Source organism: Bubalus bubalis, chromosome X, assembly GCF_019923935.1.
Source record: "Bubalus bubalis isolate 160015118507 breed Murrah chromosome X, NDDB_SH_1, whole genome shotgun sequence".
NCBI lineage: Eukaryota > Metazoa > Chordata > Mammalia > Artiodactyla > Bovidae > Bubalus > Bubalus bubalis.
The window spans coordinates 69,148,864-69,169,705 of record NC_059181.1 but is presented as its reverse complement, the minus strand read 5'-3'; positions in this window follow the sequence as shown (position 1 = coordinate 69,169,705).

Here is a 20,842-nt window from a genome sequence, read left to right as displayed (position 1 = left end):
AATGAAACTCTTGGGCCAGGGATAAGATGCTTTCTTACTCTGGGCAGAGTGGTGTTCCTGGAGAACTGAGGGATTCTCTGACTGCTTTAAAACTTTGGTCTATATAATTAAGCTTCCTCGCAAATAAGGCATGCTTCATCTTTATTAATTCTCCCTCTTTCTATAGCTCTATTGTGACTTTTCACTAAGAGTCAAGATGAGCAAGCAAGTGTGAAGCTGATACTAGCCTTATTATTTGTGACTGATTCTAAAAAGCACTTTCTCTGTTGTTTTCCTTCTCCCCCACTCCCAGTCTCTGCTCCTTCTGTTCCCCTCTCCACTTATCTCAGGTATGTCTATTTCTGTCAGTTGCAGAATTGGCTATGTCTCCACAAATGGTCATTCACCCACTCTGAGCCTGGATCAGTCCTTGGCATATTTATCAATCTACAAGAGAAAGACATAGTCACTGTCCTGCAGTGCCTCACAGTCTAGCTGGGGACACAAGACACATGAAAGGGTGAGATACCAAAGGAAATTTCAAAAAAAATATTAAACTCATTATATGGAGAGTAAGTTCTGTAATGGATCAGAGGATGGAGATGACATCCCATGGATAAGGCCAGAAGGGCTTCCCAGAAGAAGTGGAATTCACACTGGACTTTGATAGAAAATTAGTATTTAAATAAGCCAAGAAAACAAGCAGAAATCTTTTCAGGGGGCCAGATAATAAGTGATCAGATGCAGTAGGTGTAGAATGAGATGAGGGGAAAATGAAACTGGTTTGTGAAGAGGAGAAAAAAAGTATGATAAGAGCTTTTTTGCCAGAGGGCTCAATTGTAGCAACTCAGTGAACCACAATGATTAAAGTCAAATGTTAGTCATAGAAAGTAAAAGTTAAAGTGCAAGTCACTCAGTCGTGTCCAACTCTTTGCAACCCCATGGACTATATAGTCCATAGAATTCCCCAGGCCAGAATACTGGAGTGGGTAGCCCTTCCCTTCTCCAGGGGATCTTCCAAACCCAGGGATCGAACCCAGGTCTCCTGCATTGCAGGCAGATTCTTTACCAACTGAGCCACAAGGAAATTTTAGTCATGGTCACTGTCTATTTGTCTGTATGATCAGCTCATTATCTTTCTCCTCTTTGGATTAATATTCCTCAGTCTTTCAACTCATCTGCCTTCATTTCTCCTTAAGGTACCCAAGTACCTTTCTGATTAATCTCACAAATGACTCCTAGATTATTTACCATTTCACTGGGTCACATGGCCTTCTTGCATCACTCCTTCTCTGAACTCTAGCCTAACTGACTAACTTCAGCTTCCTAGAATGATATATTATCCTTCACACCATATCCCTTTCCACACATTAGTTCCCTTGCCTGTAACACTCTCCCTTTCTCTAGCTTCCCCTTCACCAAGGTAATTCCTACTCCTCCTTTGGAATTTATCACAGTAATCATGTCTTCAGGGAACCTTTCCTTATCCCTAGTTCAGGTTACATACACTTATTATATGGTCTTACCGCATTATGGACCTTTGGTTCAGTGTATTCATCACAGGTATAAGTTTATAAGATGTGGCAATTTTTTTTTTTACTTGTATGATAATTTGATTGTCAGTCTCTCCCAACTGCAAACTTTAAGAGGATAGGGTCTATATGTGCTTAATTCAAAATTAATATTAATAATGTTCTCAAAAACTCTTAAGTAGAGTAGCAACATTTCTTTTATTTTATTTTGTTTTATTTTGTCTTATTTTACTCATTAGCTGAAAACCTGTGTCATTTCATCCGTTACAAACAAGTCCACATCAAGGTGTTATTTTACAACAAAGGGTACAAACATATAAATAAAAAGTCCTATTAACAAGAAAGTATTAAAGCTTATCCACTACCATCTCCTTTGGTTTGCATCTCAAAATCCTCACTGTGAACATTCTGGTTCTGCTTGCTCTAATATTTATAAGGTGGAAGGGGGGAAATTAAAGCTTTCCAAGGTGTTTTCCAAACAACCAGTTTATAGCCCACACAACTTAACCCAAAATGTCCTTTTAAAAATGCCTTCATTGAGTTGCTGATGTCTTTGCTACTGGGAGGTAAGGGATGAATATGCAGCTGAAAAAAGTGCTTTCAGAACTACCTGGGAGGGTGTAAATTTCATTTTAACTGAATAGAGAGTGTCAAAATATGACAAACTTCCAACTGGGAATTTACACACTAGGGAAAGAACAGTCAGATGCTTAAGATCTAAACATCGCAAACCCAAATCCCTTTTTCTTTTCTGCCAACAATATCAAACGACTGGGTGAATTCACCCCAAATTATAAGACTCAAAACTATGCTAGTTTCCTTAGAAACAGTACAGATGTAACCAAAGGATTTTTACTATGCCTATGGCTTAGGGTCCCACTAACAATTTTGATGACTCTTAAGTTCTCTAAATGAACACAGTGCCTTTATAAACCTGGGCAGTGTTCCAAGAAAAGAGGTCATTTAATTACTTATTTTGCATTACTTAACAAATGCCTTGAAACCTTTAATAAAACAAAGGCAAGAACCTGAATCTTACAGACTTTCTTCTTAATACAGTCTTTTTTGCTTCAGTGGGAGGAAAGGACCACTGGTTAAGTTCCAAACCAGTTCCTAACACTGGACACTACATGACTGAAAAAGCAGAAAATATTTATTTCAGTCATAGTCCCTGGAAGATTTTTTAGCTCATCCTTCACACTGGAGCACCATGACCTCTCACCACTTGCTCTGGCAACTAGGATTTCCTTCTCATTTAACTGAAAAGGCTTAGATGATAGCAAGGTTCCATTGCTATAGGCAGGATTGATGGTTGAAGAAAAGGAACGTTTTAACCAGTGAGCTTTGTAAAGCACCCAGAAGCCTTGAATACTCAGTATGGGTTAGAAAAACGTCAGGGTAATAATAATAATAATAGCAACAGAAAACTATTCTTGAACATTACTATACCCCTGGTAATATTCTAAGTGCTTTTCCCATATTTATTTACCTAATAACATAATCTGCACAACAATGCCATGTCGCAGTTACAGTTATTATTCTTCCTTTATACTTAAAAATTAGGCGCAGAAAGGTTAAGAGACTTACCCAAAGCCATGTATCTAGTAATTCTTCCAGTAATTCTGCCAATTTTCAGGCTAATAATCATAATCACATATTCTTTTGATAGAGCACTTACAACTCTGCTCCAAATATATTGTTCATCAGCAAGCATAAGGATGCATGTTTTGTAATGCAAATTGATCACCAAAAGCTGATGAATTCCACTAATAGAATGTATGGTTTTTTAATCTTTCTAAGGTTTAAAATTTTCTTTTTAAAATTCATTTATTTTTAATAGGAGGAGAATTGTTTTACAATATTATGTTGATTTCTGTCATATATCAACATGCATCAGCCATATGTATATATATATATATATATATATATATATATATATCCCCCCTCCCTCTTGAATCTCCTTCCCACCTCTCACCCCATCCCAACCTCTAGGTTGTCATTCACAGAGCACCAGGTTTGAACACCCCGAGTCATATAGCAAATTCCCACTAGCTATCTATTTTACATATGGTAATATATATGATTCAGTGCTTCTTTTTAATGATGTACCCATTACTTTTTAATGGTATTGATGAACCTACTCACAGGTTTAAAAATTTATGGATCTAGATCTGCCAGTATGAGACCTTAAAGGAGGGAGGTGGGAGGAAGGTTGAGAATGGGGGGCACATGTATACCCATGGTTGATTCATGTCAATGTATGGCAAAAACCACTACAATATTGTAAAGTAATTAACCTCCAATTAAAATAAATTAATTAAATTTTAAAAATCACAGGCTAACTCAAAGGCATAAGGAAAAAATTGACTTACCTAAGATAAAAAACCTAACAAATAGCAAAGCCAAATTAAAATACAAGTTTTGTTTTGTTTTTCAGTCTCTCAATGGTGTCCGACTCTTTGCAACCCCGTAAATCGCAGCACACCAGGCCTCCCTGTCCATCACCAACTCCCAGAGTTCACTCAGACTCACGTCCATCAAGTCAGTATGTTAGAGTAAATCTGAAGTAGGTTTGATAAATTAGTCTAAATATTGGAAACCCAGGAACAACCACTAAGAAAACTCTCAAAAATATTGTAAAAATATTTAAAACAATTGGGAAAGATATACTAGAAAATAGCCATTCAAAACAAAGAGAAATAGTAAATAAGGAACACAAGACAAACATATTCATGAGCTGTAAGAAAACACAAAGCAAAATAGTATCAAAATTCAACTGTAATAATAATAACATTAAGTAGAATAGATTAAACAATCCAACCATAAGGCAAAGAAAAGATTATTATAAAACTGTATTTAAAAATAAAATCCAACAGTATGCTGTCTATAAAGCTTACACTTTACATCAAAAACATAAATAGCTTGATGGTAGCTTAGGTTGTTTCTGTATCATGGAAATTGTAAGTAATGTTGCTATGAACATTAAGGTGTATGTATCTTTTCAAATTAGTGTTTTTGTTTTCTTTAGATATTGTTAAATCATATGAGGTGGAATTGCTGGATTATATGGGAGTTATAATTTTAGTTTTTTGAAGACCCCTCATACTGTTTTCCATGGTGGCTGCACCAATTTTCATTCTCACTAATTGTGCATTAGGATTCCCTTTTCACTACATCCTTGACAACATTTGTTATTTGTAGCCTTTTTAATGATACTCATTCTAAGAAGTGTGAGGTGATGGCTCATTGTGGGTTTGTTTGTTTGTTTAATTTATTTATTTTTCATTGAAGTATAATTGCTTTACAGAATTTTGCTCTTTTCTGTCAAACCTTAACATGAATCAGCCATAGGTATACATATATCACCTCCTTTTGAAGTTCTCTCCCACTTCCCTCCCCATCCCGCCCCTCTAGGTTGATACTGAGCCCCTGTTTGAGTTTCCTGAACCATACAGCAAATTCCCATTGGCTATCTATTTTACATATGGTGATGTAAGTCTCCATGTTATTCTTTCCATACATCTCACCCTCTCCTCCCCTCTCCCCATGTCCATAAGTCTATTCTCTATGTCTGCTTCTCCACTGTTGCCCTGTAAGTAAATTCTTCAGTACCATTTTTCTAGATTCTGTATATAAGTGTTAGAATACAGTATTTATCTTTCTCTTTCTGACTCACTTCACTCTGAATAATAGGTTCTAGGTTCATCCACCTCAGTATGGAGATTCCTTAAAAAAAAAAAAAAAAAACTAGGAATAAAACCACCATATGACCCAGCAACCCCACTTCTAGGCATAAACCCTGAGGAAACCAAAATTGAAAGAGACACATGTATCCCATTGTTCATTGCAGCACTATTTACAATAGCTAGAACATGGAAGGAATGATGCTATAGCTGAAACTCCAGTACTTTGGCTACGTCATGTGAAGAGTTGAAAAGACTCCGATGCTGGGAGGGATTGGGGGCAAGAGGAGAAGGGGATGACAAAGGATGAGATGGCTGGATGGCATCACTGACTCGATGGACGTGAGTCTGAGTGAACTCTGAGAGTTGGTGATGGACAGGGAGGCCTGGCGTGCTGCGATTCATGGGGTCACAAAGAGTTGGACACAACTGAGTGACTGAACTGAACTGAACTGAGAACATGGAAGCAACCTAGATGTCCACTGACAGATGAGTGGATAAAGAAGTTGTGGTGTATATACACAATTGAAAATTACTCAGCCATAAAAAAGAATACATTTGAGTCATTGTGGTTTTGACTTGTGTTTCTCTGATGATTAGTGATGTTGAATATACTTTCATGTGCCCATGGCCAACAGTATGTCTTCTTTTGAAAAATTACTATTTAGATCTTTTGCCTATTTTTTAATTGGGTTGTTTGTTTTTTTATATATATATATATATATTGTTTTGTGAGCTGATTATATATGCTAACCCCTTTTTCGTCATATGATTTGCAAACATCTTTTCTCATTCAGTATGTTGCCTTTCAGTATTGTTGATAATTTCCTTTGCTGTGCAAAAACTTTTAAGTTTAATTAGGTCCCATTTGTTCATTTTTGCTTTTGTTTCCTTTGCCTAGGGAGACAGATGCAAAAAAAAATACTGCTATGACTTACATAAAAGTGTTCTGCCTATGTTCCCTTCTAGGAGTTTTATGGCTTTGAGTCTCACATTAAGGTTTTATTCCACTTTTTAATTTTGTATGTGGTGTCAGAGAATGTTCTAATTTCCTTTTTTTTTACATGTAACTGTCCACTTTTCCCAGTATCACTTAATGAACAAATTATCTTTTCTCCATTATATGTTCTTACCTCCTTCACAACATACCAAAACCTACATGATACAACAAAAGTTGTTCTCAGAAGGAAATTTATAGCTGAAAATAACTGTATTTTTTGTAAATCTCAAAGTACTGTCCTATCTTTTAACCTTAAGGAACTTAAAAAAAAAGGCATCTAAACCCAAAGTAACCACAAGGAAGAAAATAAAAATCACTAGAGCAAACATTAATGAATTCAGTAATAGAAAAATAATATTGGAAAATCAATGAAACCAAAAGTTAGTTCTTTGACTAGATCAACAAAATTGACAAACCTGTAGCTAGACTGACCAAGAAAAAAATATATAGGATGCAAGTTACTAAAATTGGGAATGAAATAGCAAACATTACTGCTGACCTTACAGAAATAAAAAGTATTATAAGGAACATTATGAATAATTGTATACTAACAAATTTGATGACATAAATGAAATGGACAAGTTCCTAGAAACATACAAACTGCCAAAATTGATTCAAAATAATGGAAAATGTGAGAAGTATAATAACAAAAGAGTGGATCAGTATTTTTAAACCTTTCAACAAAGAAAATTACACGAGTAGACAGCTTCACTGTTGATTTTGCCAATCATTTAGGGAAGAATTAACACCCATTTTCCACAAACATTCCTTAAGAATAGTTGAAAAACACTCCCTAATTTATTTTATGAGGATAATAATACCCTGACACTAAATAGAAATAAGGATCACAGGAAAAGGAATCTACAGACCACTATCCATCAAGTCGGAGATGCCATCCAACCATCTCATCCTCTCCTCCTGCCCCCAGTCCTTCCCAGCATCAGGGTCTTTTCCAATGAATCAACTCTTTGCATGAGGTGGCCAAAGTACTGGAGTTTCAACTTCAGCATCAGTCCCTCCAATGAACACCTAGGACTGATCTGCTTTAGGATGGACTGGTTGGATCTCCTTGCAGTCAAAGGGACTTTCAAGAGTCTTCTCCAACACCACAGTTCAAAAGCATCAATTCTTCAGCACTCAGCTTTCTTCACAGTCCAACTCTCACATCCATACATGACCACTGGAAAAACCATAGCCTTGACTAGACATGAGTTTGAGTGAACTCTGGGAGTTGGTGATGGACAGGGAGGCCTGGCATGCTCTGATTCATGGGGTGCCAAACAGTCGGACACGACTGAGCAACTGAACTGAACTGATCCTTCTTGAATACAGATGCAAAAACCTTTCAAAAATACTAGTGAATCTAATCTAGCAACATATAAAGAGGATTTGTATATCATAACCAAGTAGAACTTGCCCCAGGAATATAAAGTTGTTTCAATATATGAAAAATCAAATTAATTTATCATTTAAATAGAAAAAAGGACAAACCACATGATCATCTCAATATATGTTACAAAAGCATTTTACAAAATACAATACACTTTCAAAGTAAAATCACTGAAAAAACTAGGATAGAAGGGAAACTCTTTAACATGATAAAGGACAGCTATGTAAAACCTGTTAACATCATACTCAATGGTGAAAGAATAAAAATTTTCTCACTAAGATTAGAAACAAATCAAAGATGCTAGATTTTTACCACTTTTATTAAATATAATACTGGAAATTCTAACCAGAGCACTTAGACAAGAAAAACAAACCAAAGGCATCCAAATTGGAAAGGAAGAAGTAAAAGTGTCTCTGTTCACAGATGATGTGATGTTATATATAAAAAAAATCCCAAGGAGTCCAAAACATAGGTATTAAATATAGTAAATAAGGTCAGCAAGGTTGCAGAATATATGATCAATATACAAAATCAGTTGAGTTGTTATACACCAGTAATGAACAATATGAAAAGGAAATGAAAATAATGCCATTTATAATATCAACAAAATCAATAAAACACGAGAATAAATATAACATAAATGCAAGACTTACATACTGATAAATATATTTGTATATTATTATAAATATATATGATAGTATGTAAATAATGGAAAGAGAGCTATGTTTATGGTTTGGATGACAATATTTTTAGGATAGTAATATTCCTCAAATTGAACTATAGATGCAAAGCATTTTCTATCAAAATTCCAGTTGGCCTCTTTGCAGAAAATGATAAATTAAAAATCATATGAAAAATCAAGGTTCTCAAAATAGCCAAAATAATCTTTTAAAAAATAACAAAATTTGCAGACTCATATTTAACCAATATTAAAGCTTAATACAAAGCTAGATTAAATCAATATTGTGTGGTAACTGGCATAAGAATAGACTGACACATAGATCAATAAAATAGAAGAGAGAATCCAGAAATAAACTCACATCATTATGTCAATTGATATTTGGCAAGGGCACTAAGACAATTAAATGGAAAAATAATTTGTTTTCACATATGGTAATAGGCCAACTGGATATAAGGATGGCTCTCAAAAGAATGGCTTTGGACTTCTACCTCACACCAAACACAATGCAAAAATTAACCTAAAGTGAGCCACCTACCTAAAATTAAGAGTAAAGTTAGAAAACTCTTAGAAAAATAACTGTAAATCTTCAAGATGAGGGGTTAGCCAAAGATATATTAGCTAAAATATAAAACTCAAGACCTATAACAGATTGAGAATTTCAGTCCAGTTCAGTCATCCAGTCATGCCTGACTCTTTGTGATGCCATGGTCTGCAGCATGCCAGGCTTCCCTGTCAGTCACCAACTCCCAGAGCTTGCTTAAACTCATGTTCATCGAGTCGGTGATGTCATCGAACCATCTCATTCTCTGTCGTCCATTTGTCCTCCTGCCTTCAGTCTTTCCCAGCATCAGGGTCTTTTCCAGTGAGTCAGTTCTTTGCATCAGGTGGCCAAAGTATTGGAGCTTCAGCATCTCTCCTGCCAATGAATATTCAGGACTGGTTTCCTTTAGGATTGACTGGTTTGATCTCCTTGCAGACCAAGGGACTCTCAAGAGTCTTCTCCAACAACACAGTTCAAAAGCATCAATTCTTCAGTACTCAGTCTTCTTTATAGTCAAACAATCACATCCATACATGACTACTGGAAAAACCATAGATAGCCTGGACTAGATGGACATTTGTTGGCAAAGTAATATCTCTGCTTTTTATTATGCTGTCTAGGTTGGTCATAACTTTTCTTCCAAGGAGCAAGTGTCTTTTAATTTCATGGCTGCAGTCACCATCTGCACAGATTTTGCAGCCCCCCAAAATAAAGTCTGTCACTGTTTCCATTGTTTCCCATCTATTTGCCATGGAGTGATGAGACCAGATGCCATGATCTTAGTTTTATGAATGTTGAGTTTTAAGCTAATATATTCATGCTCCTCTTTCACTTGCATCAAGAGGCTTTTTAGTTCTTCTTCACTTTCTGCCATAAGGGTGGTGTCATCTACATATCTGAGGTTATTGATATTTCTCCCAGTAATCTTGATTCCAGCTTGTGCTTCATCCAGCCTGGCATTTTGCATAATGTATTCTGCACATAAATTAAATAAGCAGGGTGACAATATACAGTCTTGACATACTCCTTTCCCAGTTTGGAACCAGTCTGTTGTTTCATGTCCAGTTCTTAACTGTTGCTTCCTGACCTGCATATAGGTTTCTCAGGAGGCAGGTCAGGTGGTCTGGTATTCCCATCTCTTTCAGAATTTTCCAGTTTGTTGTGATCTATACAGTCAAAAGCTTTGGCGTAGTCAATAAAGCAGAAGTAGATATTTTTCTGGAACTCTCGTTTTTTTGATGATCCAACAGATTTTGGCAATTCACAATTTGAGAATTTGCACTTACTCAAAATCAGAACTTTTGACAAAAAAAAAATCTACAGAATAAGAGAAAATATTTCCTGATTATATATCTCGTGTGAGGTTAGTATGCAGAGAACAGAATGAACTCTTACAATTCAAGAGGAAACAAGACAAACAGCTCAATTTAAAAACTGGGCAAATTATAGGAATAGATGTTCATCCAAAGAAGATAACTAAATGGCCAATAAGCACATGAAAATGTGCTCACATCGCTATTTATGCAAGTCAAACCCATAATGAGATATCACCTTACAACTGTTAGGATGGCTCTTATGAGAAGAAAAAAAAAAGTATTGGACAGGATGTAGAGAAATTGCAACACTTGCACAAATTTCGTAGGAATGTAAAATGATGCAGCCAGTATGGGATACAGTATGGAAGTTCTTTATAATGCTTAAAAAAGAACTATCATTGTTGTTAGGGATCCCCTGGTGGCTCAGACAGTAAAGAATCCACCTGCAATGTGGGAGACCTGGGTTCAATCCCAGGTTTGGGAAGATCCCCTGGAGGAAGGCATGGGAACCCACTCCAGTATTGTTGCCTGGAGAATCCCCATGGACAGAGGAGCCTGGCGGGCTACAATCCATGGGGTCTCAAAGAGTTGGACACTACTGAGCAACTAAACACATCATTGTTGTTTTTCAGTCCCTCAGATGTATCCAAATCTTTGAAACCCCATGGACGTCAGGCTTCCTTGCCCCTCAACATTTACTGGATTTTCCTCAAACTCATGTCCATTGAGTCAGTGATGCCATCCGATCATCTCATCCTCTGTCATTCCCTTCTCCTCCTGCCTTCAATATTTCCCAGAATCAGGGTCTTTTTCAATGAGTCAGCTCTTCCCATTAGGTGGCCAAATTATTGGAGCTTCAGCATCAGTCCTTCCAATGAATATTCAGGATTTATTTCCTTTAGGATTGATTGGTTTTATCTCCTTGCAGTCCAAGGGACTCTCCAGCACCACAGCCTTCTCCAGCACCACAGTTCAAAGGCATCAATTCCTTGACGCCTAGCCTTTTTTATTGTCCAGCTCTCAAATCCGTACATGACTACTGTAAAAATCAAAGGTTTGACTATACGGACCTTTGTTGGTAAAATAATGTCTCTGCATTTTAATGTGTTGTCTAGGTTTGTCATTGCCTTTATTCCAAGGAGCAAGTGTCTTTTAATCTAATGGCTGCAGTCACCATCCACAGTAATTTTGGAGCCCAAGAAAATAAAGTCTGTCACTGTTTCCATTGTTTCTCATCTATTTGACATGAAACGATGGGACCAGCTGCTGTGATCTTTGTTTTTGAATATTAAGGGTTTTTTTTTTTATTTATTTATTTTAATTGGAGGCTAATTACTTTACAATATTGTATTGGTTTTGCCATACATTGACATGAATCTGCCACGGGTGTATATGTGTTCCCCATCCTGAACCCCGCTCCCACATCCCTCCCCATCCCATACCTCTGGGTCATCCCAGTGCACCAGCACCAAGAATCCTGTATCATGCTTCGAACCTGGACTGGCGATTCATTTCCCATATGATAATATACATGTTTTGAAGCCATTCTCCCAAATAATCCCACCCTCGCCCTCTCCCACGGAGTCCGTAAGACTGTTCTATACATCCGTGTATCTTTTGCTGTCTCGCATACAGGGTTATCATCACCATCTTTCTAAATTTGATATATATGCATTAGTACACTGTATTGGTGTTTTTCTTTCTGGCTTACTTCACTCTGTATAATAGGCTCCACTTTCATCCACCTCATTAGAACTGATTTAAAAGTATTTGTTTTACATTTACGTATATTTTTACATTTACATATATTTTTACATATATGTGGTACACATACTACAGCTTTCTTATCCATTCATTTGCTAATGAGCACCTAGGTTACTTTCATGTCCTGGCTAGTATAAACAGTGCTGTGATGAACATTGGGGTACACGTGTCTCTTTTAATTCTTGTTTCCTCGGTGTGTATGCCCAGCAGCGGGATTGCTGGGTCGTATAGCAGTTCTATTTCCAGTTTTTTAAGGAATCTCCACAATGTTCTCCATAGTGCCTATACTAGTTTGCATTCCCACCAACAGTGTAAGAGGGTTCCCTTTTCTCAACACCCTCTCCAGCATTTATTGCTTGTAGACTTTTGGATCACAGCCATTCTGACTGGCGTGAAATGGTACCTCATTGTGGTTTTGATTTGCATTTCTCTGATAATGAGTGATGTTGAGCATCTTTTCATGTGTTTGTGAGCCATCTGTATGTCTTCTTTGGACAAATGTCTGTTTAGGTCTTTGGCCCATTTTTTGATCGGGTCATTTATTTTTCTGGAGTGGAGCTGCAGGAGTTGCTTCTATATATTTGAGATTAATTCTTTGTCAGTTGCTTCATTTGCTATTATTTTCTCCCATTCTGAAGGCTGTCTTTTCACCTTCCTTATAGTTTCCTTTGTTGTGCAGAAGCTTTTAATTTTAATTAGGTCCCATTTGTTTATTTTTGCTTTTATTTCCAATATTCTGGGAGGTGGTCATAGGGGATCCTGCCGTGATATATGTCAGAGAGTGTTTTGCCTATGTTCTCCTTTAGGAGTTTTATAGTTTCAGGTCTTTGTTTAAATCTTTAATCCATTTTGAGTTTATTTTTGTGTATGGTGTTAGCAAGTGTTCTAGTTTCATTCTTTTACAAGTGGTTGACCAGTTTTCCCAGCACCACTTGTTAAAGAGATTGTCTTTAATCCACTGTATATTCTTGCCTCCTTTGTCAAAGATAAGGTGTCCATAGGTTTGTGGATTTATCTCTGGGCTTTCTATTTTATTTTATTGATCAATATTTCTGTCTTTGTGCCAGTACCATACTGTCTTGATGACTGTGGCTTTGTAGTAGAGCCTGAAGTCAGGCAGGTTGATTCCTCCAGTTTCATTCTTCTTTCTCAAGATTGCTTTGGCTATTCGAGGTTTTTTGTATTTCCATACAAATTGTGAAATTGTTTGTTCTAGTTCTGTGAGAAATATCATTGGTAGCTTGATAGGGATTGCATTGAATCTATAGATTGCTTTGGGTAGTATACTCATTTTCACTATATTGATTCTGCCAATCCATGAGCATGGTATATTTCTCCATTTATTAGTGTCCTCTTTGATTTCTTTCACCAGTGTTTTATAGCTTTCTATATATAGATATTTTGTTTCTTTAGGTAGATATATTCCTAAGTATTTTATTCTTTTCGTTGCAATGGTGAATGGAATTGTTTCTTTAATTTCTCTTTCTGTTTTCTCATTATTAGTGTATAGTAATGTGAGGGATTTCTGTGTGTTGATTTTATATCCTGCAAATTTACTATATTCATTGATTAGCTCTAGTAATTTTCTGGTGGAATCTTTAGGGTTTCTATGTAGAGAATCATGTCATCTGCAAAGAGTGAGAATTTTACTTCTTCTTTTCCAATTTGGATTCTTTTTATTTCTTTATCTGCTCTGATTGCTGTGGCCAAAACTATGTTGAATAGTAGTGGTGAGAGCTGGCACCCTTGTCTTGTTCCTGACTTTAGGGGAAATGCTTTCAATTTTTCACCATTGAGAATAATGTTTCCTATGGGTTTGTCATGCTGTTGCTGCTGCTACTGCTGCTGCTAAGTTGCTTCAGCCGTGTCTGACTCTGTGCGACCCCATAGACTGCAGCCCACCAGGCTCCCCCATCCCTGGGACTCTCCAAGCAAGAACAATGGAGTGGGTTTCCTTTTTCTTCTCCAGTGCATGAAAGTGAAAAGTGAAAGTGAAGTTGCTCAGTCATGTCTGACTCTTTGGGACCCCATGGACTGTAGCCTACCAGGCTCCTACGTCCATGGGGTTTCCAGACAAGAGTACTGGAGTGGGTTACCATTTCCTTCTCAAGTGGGTTTGTCATATATAGCTTTTATTATGTTTAGGTATGTTATTTCTATTCCTGCTTTCAGGGGGGGAGGTTATCATAAATGGATGTTGAATTTTGTCAAAGGCTTTCTCTGCATCTATTGAGATAATTATATGATTTTATTTTTCAACTTGTTAATGTGGTGTATTCCATTGATTGACTTGCGAATATTGAAGAATCCTTGCAGCCCTGGGATAAAGCCCACTTGGTCATGATGTATGATCTTTTTAATATGTTGTTGGATTCTGTTTGCTAGAACTTTGTTAGGGATTTTTGCATCTATGTTCATCAGTGATATTGGCCTGTAGTTTTCATTTTTTGTGGCATCTTTGTCAGGTTTTGGTATTAGGGTGATGGTGGCCTCATAGAATGAGTTTGGAATTTCACTTTCCTCTGAAATTTTCTGGAAGACTTTGAGTAGGATAGGTGTTAGCTCTTCTCTCAATTTTTGGTAGAATTCAGCTGTGAAGCCGTCTGGTCCTGGGCTTTTGTTTGCTGGAAGATTTCTGATTACAGTTTCAATTTCTGTGCTTGTGATGGGTCCCTTAAGATTTTCTACTTCTTCCTGGTTCATTTATGGAAAGTTGCACTTTTCTAAGAATTTGTGCATTTCTTCCAAGTTGTCCATTTTATTGGCATATAATTGCTAATAGTAGTTTCTTATGATCCTTTGTATTTATGTGTTGTCTATTGTGATCTCTCCATTTTAATTTCTAATTTTATTGATTTGATTTTTCTCCATTTGTTTCTTGATGAGTCTGGCTAATGGTTGGTCAATTTTATTTATACTCTCAAAGAACCAGCTTTTGGCTTTGTTGATTTTTGCTATGGTCCCTTTTGTTCCTTTTCCACCTATTTCTGCCCTAATTTTTAAGATTTCTTTCATTCAGCTAAACCTGGAGTTCTTCAGTTCTTCCTCTTATAGTTGCTTTAGGTGTCAATTCATTTCAGTCACTCAGTCATGTCCTACTCTTTGCGATCCCATGAATTGCAGCACGCCAGGCCGCCCTGTCCATCACCAACTCCCGGAGTTCACTCAGACTCATGTCCATCGAGTCAGTGATGCCATCCAGCCATCTCATCCTCTGTCATCCCTTTCTCCTCCTGCCCCCAATCCCTCCCAGCATCAGAGTCTTTTCCAATGAGTCAACTCTTCGCCTGAGTTGGCCAAAGTACTGGAGTGAGTATCAGCTTTAGCATTATTCCTTCCAAAGAAATCCCAGGGCTGATCTCCTTCAGAATGGACTGGTTGCAGCTCCTTGCATCACACAGGACCCTCCAGAGTCTTCTCCAACACCACAGTTCAAAAGCATCAATTCTTGGGCACTCAGCTTTCTTCAAAGTCCAATTCTCACATCCATACATGACCACTGGAAAAACAATAGCCTTGACTAGACGGACATTTGTTGGCAAAGTAATGTCTCTGCTTTCAATATGCTATCTAGGTTGGTCATAACTTTTCGTCCAAGGAGTAAGCATCTTTTAATTTCATGGCTGCAGTCACCATTTGCACTGATTATGCAGACCCAAAAAATAAAGTCTGAGACTGTTTCCACTTTCCCCATCTATTTCCTATGAAGTGATGGGACCGGATGCCATGATCTTCGTTTTCTGAATGTTGAGCTTTAAGCCAACTTTTTCACTCTCGTCTTTCACTTTCATCAAGAGGCTTTTTAGTTCCTCTTCACTTTCTGCCATAAGGGTGGTGTCATCTGCATATCTGAGGTTATTAAGAATTCTCCTGGCAATCTTGATTCCAGCTTGTGCTTTTTCCAGCCCAGCATTTCTCATGATGTACTCTGCATAGAAGTTAAATAAGCGGGGTGACAATATATAGCCTTGACTTACTGCTTTTCCTTTTTGGAACCAGTCTGGTGTTCCATGTCCAGTTCTAACTGTTGCTTCCTGACCTGCATATAGGTTTCTAAAGAGGCAGGTCAGGTGGTCTGGTATTCCCATCTCTTTCAGAATTTTCCAGTTTATTGTGATCCACACAGTCAAAGGCTTTGGCATAGTCAATAAAGCAGAAATAGATGTTTTTCTGGAACTCTCTTGCTTTTATGATGATCCAGCGGAAGTTGGCAATTTGATCTCTGGTTCCTCTGCCTTTTCTGAAACCAACTTGAACATCTGGAAGCTCAAGGTTCACGTATAGCTGAAACCTGTCTTGGAGAATTTTGAGTATTACTTTACTAGTGTGTGAGATGAGTGCAATTGTGTGGTAGTTTGAGCATTCTTTGGCATTGCCTTTCTTTATGATTGGAATGAAAACTGATCTTTTCCAGTCCTGTAGCCACTGCTGAGTTTTCCAAATTTGCTGGCATATTGAGTGCAGCACTTTCACAGCATCATCTTTCAGAATTTGAAATAGCTCCACTGGAATTCCATCAGCTCCACTAGCTTTGTTCGTAGTGATGCTTTCTAAGGCCCACTTGACTTCACATTCCAGGATGTCTTGCTCTAGGTGAGTGATCACACCATCATGATTATCTTAGTCATGAAGATCTTTTTGTACAGTTCTTCTGTGTATTACTGCCACCTCTTCTTAATATCTTCTGCTTCTGTAAGGTCCATACAATCTCTGTCCTTTTTCGAGCCCATCTTTGCATGAAATTATCCCTTGGTATCTCTAATTTTCTTGAAGAGATCTCTACTATTTCCCATTCTGTTGTCTTCTTCTATTTCTTTGCCCTGATCGCTGAGGAAGGCTTTCTTATGTCTTCTTGGTATTCTTTGGACCTCTGCATTCAGATGTTTATATCTTTCTTTTTCTCCTTTGCTTTTCACTTCTCTTATTTTCACAGCTATTTGTAAGGCCTCCTCAGACAGCCATTTTGCCCTTTGGCGTTTCTTTTCCATGGCGATGGTCTTGATCCCTGTCTCCTGTTGAATGTCATGAACCTCTGTCCATAGTTCATCAGGCACTCTGTCTATCAGATCTAGTCCTTTAAATCTATTTCTCACTTTCACTGTATAATCATAAGGGATTTGATTTAGGTCATACATGAATAGTCTAGTGGTTTCACCCACTTTCTTTAATTTAAGTCTGTATTTGGCAATAAGAATTCATAATATGAGCCATAGTCAGCTTCCGGTCTTGTTTTTGCTGACTGTAATGAGCTTCTCCATCTTTGCCTGCAAAGAATATAATCAATCTGATTTCGGTGATGACCATCTGGTGATGTCCATGTGTAGAGTCTTCTCTTGTGTTGTTGGAAGAGGGTGTTTGTTATAACCAGTGCATTTTCTTGGCAAAATTCTATTAGCTTTTGCCCTGCTTCATTCCGTACTCCAAGGCCACATTTGCCTGTTACTCCAGGTGTTTCTTGACTTCCTACTTTTGCATTCCAGTCCCCTATAATGAAAAGGACATCTTTTTTGGGTGTTAGTTCTAAAAGGTCTTGTAGTTCTTCATAGAGCCGTTAAACTTCAGCTTCTTCATCATTGCTGGTTGGGGCATAGATTTGGATTACTGTGATATTGAATGGTTTGCCTTGGAAATGAACAGAGATCATTCTGTCGTTTATGAGACTGCATCCAAGTACTGCATTTCAGACTCTTTTGTTGACCATGACGGCTACTCCATTTCTTCTAAGGGATTCCTGCCTACAGTAGTAGATATAATGGTCATCTGAGTTAAATTCACCCATTCCAGTCCATTTTAGTTCGCTGATTCGTAGAATGTCGACGTTCACTCCTGCCATCTCCTGTTTGACCACTTCCAATTTGCCTTGATTCATGGACCTGACATTCCAGGTTCCTATGCAATATTGCTCTTTACAGCATTGGACCTTGCTTCTATCACCAGTCACATCCACAGCTGGGTATTGTTTTTGCTTTGGCTCCATCCCTTCATTCTTTCTGGAGTTATTTCTCCACTGATCTCCAGTAGCATATTGGGCACCTACTGACCTGGGGAGTTCCTCTTTCAGTATCCTATCATTTTGCCTTTTTATACTGTTCATGGGATTCTCAAGGCAAGAATACTTAAGTGGTGTGCCATTCCCTTCTCCAGTGGACCACATTCTGTCAGCCCTCTCCACCATGACCCGCCCGTCTTGTGCTGACCCATGGGCATGACTTAGTTTCATTGAGTTAGACAAGGCTGTGGTCCTAGTGTGATTAGATTGACTACTTTTCTCTGATTACGGTTTCTGTGTGTCTTCCCTCTGATGCCCTCTTGCAACACCTATCATCTTACTTGGCTTTCTCTTACCTTGGGCATGGGGTATCTCTTCTCGGCTGCTCCAGCAAAGTGCAGCCGCTGCTCCTTACCTTGGATGAGGAGTACCTCCTCACTGCCACCCCTCCTGACCTTGAACGTGGAATAGCTCCTCTAGACCTTCCTGCGCCTATGCAGCCACCGCTCCTTGGACGTAGGGTTGCTCCTCCCGGCCGCCACCCCTGGCCTCGGGCTTAGGGTAGCTCCTCTTGGCCATTCCTGTGCTGTCACAGCCTGGCACTCTCAGCCACTGCCCCTGACCTCAGACTTGGGGTAACTCCTCTTGGCTGCCGCCCCTCGGGCATGGCGTCCTCCTGGCTTCTGCCCCTGACCTTGGATGTGGGATAGCTCCTCTAAGCTGTTGTATGTGCACCGTCTCAGTCACCTGTGCTATGTGCACCATAGAGTTAGGTTATTTATTTGACTTTTTTCTTGTTCCTTGAGGTATGCCTGTATTGCTATGAACCTTCCCCTTAGCACTGCTTTTACAGTGTCCCACAGGTTTGGGGTTGTTGTGTTTTCATTTTCATTCATTTCTATGCATATTTTGATTTATTTTTTTATTTCTTCTGTGATTTGTTGGTTATTCAGCAGCATGTTATTCAGCCTCCATATGTTGGAATTTTTAATAGTTTTTCTCCTGTAATTGAGATCTAATCTTACCTCATTTTGGTCAGTAAAGATGCTTGGAATGATTTCAATTTTTTTGAATTTACCAAGGCTAGATTTATGGCCCAGTATGTGATCTATTCTGGAGAAGGTTCTGTGTGCACTTGAGAAAAAGGTGAAATTCATTGTTTTGGGGTGAAATGTCCTATAGATATCAATTAGGTCTAACTGGTATATTGTATCATTTAAAGTTTGCGTTTTCTTGTTAATTTTCTGTTTAGTTGATCTATCCATAGGTGTGAGCGGGGTGACTTTAATAAAGTCTCCCACTATTATTGTGTTATTGTTAATTTCCCCTTTCATACTTGTTAGCATTTGTCTTACATATTGTGGTGCTGCTATGTTGGATGCATATATATTTATAATTGTTATATCTTCTTCTTGGATTGATTCTTTGATGTAGTGTCCTTCTTTGCCTCTTTTCACAGCCTTTGTTTTAAAATATATTTTATCTGATTTGAGTATTGCTACTCCTGCTTTCTTTTGGTGTCTATTTGCGTGGAATATCTTTTTCAAGCCCTTCACTTTCCGTCTGTATGTGTCCCTTGTTTTGAGATGGGTTTCCTGTAGACAACATATATACGGTTCTTGTTTTGTATCCATTCAGCCAGTCTTTGTCTTTTGGTTGGGGCATTTAACCCATTTATATTTAAGGTAAGTATTGATAAGTATGCCATTTACTTTATTGTTTTAGGTTCGAGTTTATACACCCTTTCTGTGTTTCCTGTCTAGAAAAGATCCTTTAGCATTTATTGTAGAGTTGGTTTAGTGGTGCTGAATAGTCTCAGCTTTTGCTTGTCTGTAAAGCTTTTGATTTCTCTTTCAAATTTGAATGAGATCCTTGCTGGGTACAGTAATCTGGGCTGTAGGTTATTTTCTTTCATCATTTTAAGTATGTCCTGCCATTTCCTCTTGGCCTGAAAAGTTTCTATTGAAAGGTCAGCTGTTATCATTATGTGAATCCCATTGTGTGTTATTTGTTATTTTTCCATTCCTGTTTTTAATATTTGTTCTTTGTGTTTGATCTTTGTTAATTTGATTAATATGTGTCTTGGGGTGTTTTGTCTTGGCCTTATCCTGTTTGGGACTCTCTGGGTTTCTTGGACTTGGGTGATTATTTCCTTCCCCTTTTTAGGGAAGTGTTCAACTATTATCTCCTCAAATATTTCCTCATGTTCTTTCTTTGTGTCTTCTTCTTCTGGGATCTTATGATTTGATGTTGGGACGTTTAACATTGTCCCAGAGGTCTCTCAGATTGTCCTCATTTCTTTTAATTCATTTTTCTGTTTTCCCTCTCTGTTTCATTTATTTCTACCATTCTATCTTCTACCTCACTTATCCTATCTTCTGCCTCTGTTATTCTACTCTTGGTTCCCTCCAGAGTGTTTTTGATCTCATTTATTGCATTATTCATTACATATTGACTCTTTTTTATTTCTTCTATGTCCTTGTTAAACCTTTCTTGCATCTTCTCAATCCTTGTCTCCAGGCTATTTATCTGTAACTCCATTTTGTTTTCAAGATTTTGGATCATTTTCACTATCATTATGCAGAATTCTTTATCAGGTAGATTTCCTATCTCTTCCTCTTTTGTTTGGTTTGGTGGGCATTTATCCTGTTCCTTTGCCTGCTGGGTATTTCTCTGCCTCTTCATCTTGTTTATATTCGTGTGTTTGGGGTGGCCTTTCCGTATTCTGGTAGTTTGTGGAGTTCTCTTTATTGGGGAGTTTCCTCTCTGTGGGTGGGATTGGACGAGTGGCTTGTCAAGGTTTCCTGGTTAGGGAAGCTTGTGTCGGTGTTCTGGTGGGTGGAGCTGGATTTCTTTTCTCTGGAGTGCAATGAAGTGTCCAGTACTGAGTTATGAGATGTCAGTGTGTTTGGTGTGACTTTGGGCAGCCTGTATATTGAAACTCAGGGCTATGTTCCTGTACTGCT